Raw genomic sequence first — 1,230 nt, forward strand, 5'->3', positions numbered from 1 at the left:
CCCCCCCCCCCCCCCCGCTTCAAAAAAAGAATTCATTATACATTCCTGTAATTCCTCATATTTTTCTCGTCCTATTAAATTTATTTTTACCTTTTCGTTAATCTTGCTTATTACTTTTTCTTTAAACTCATTTGAATTCCAAATTTTACTAATCAATTTTGGCCTATTAGAGGTAACCCAGAAGTTCCCATTCCTGTCGGACGGGAATATATTTAACTGGATCGGATAATGGTCACTACTCCATGGCTCCGCCATTACAGACCATTCCGTCAATTCCCCCAGCGCTTCGACACCAAGATCCGGCACGCTGACATAATCTACATTGCAAGAAACCCTGGTGCCACTTTCATCGTTCATTATTAGGAAGATAGAGTCAGATAACGCCTTTTCCAGATGTTTTCCACTATCATTCGTCCTCGACGAACCCCACACCAAATGCTGGGAATTAAAATCTCCACAAATTATGTTATACGAGTCATTCAATTTATTCATCGCATGGAAGAAAATTTTCCATTTTTCTGCGTTCATTCTAATGTCCGGAGGTTTATATAAAGAAATCACCAAAATCTTTTATTAAGCCTTTTAATCTTGTTTAATACTATAGCGGTTAGTTCTAATTTTGGAACTTCGTCAAAGATAAGATTGTATGTCGTTAGATCCCATTTTGTTTTACAAATTATGGCCGTTCCCTCTCCATTACCCTCAAAATTTCCATTTGGGTTCCTTCTGTCCTTTCGAAAAACTGTAACTCCCCTAAAAGCAGTTATTACTGAGGGTTTGAGCCATGTCTCTTGAGTACAAATTATCTCAAAATTATTTATTTCATTCGACAGTTCCAGAAGTTTTAACTGTAGACTTCTACAATTCCATTGCAATATAGAAAATATCCCATTACTTTTCTTTTTTTTTTATTTATGTTATTACTATTATTTTTTTATTTTTATTTATTAACACTAACTATTTATTCTTAAAGTTAATTTAATTAAAGAATTAAAGGCAATCTTGGCTATTTCGTTAATTTTTTGCTTTCTAGACGAACTAGATCTTAATAAAGAACAGTAAATCTGAGATAGAGTCGCTTCCTCAAAGGATATTAGGCTTTTCCCCTTTCTATTACCCTCCAGATAATTTATATTATCTCTACTAATAATCTTATGCATTTTATTCTTCCTTTTGATAGACAGAGACGAGGCAGAGTCCTCCGGGTTTACCGAAGGGATACCCCCCTCC

This window comes from Trachymyrmex cornetzi, unplaced genomic scaffold, assembly GCF_001594075.2.
Source record: "Trachymyrmex cornetzi isolate Tcor2-1 unplaced genomic scaffold, Tcor1.1 scaffold519, whole genome shotgun sequence".
In the NCBI taxonomy this organism is placed as follows: domain Eukaryota; kingdom Metazoa; phylum Arthropoda; class Insecta; order Hymenoptera; family Formicidae; genus Trachymyrmex; species Trachymyrmex cornetzi.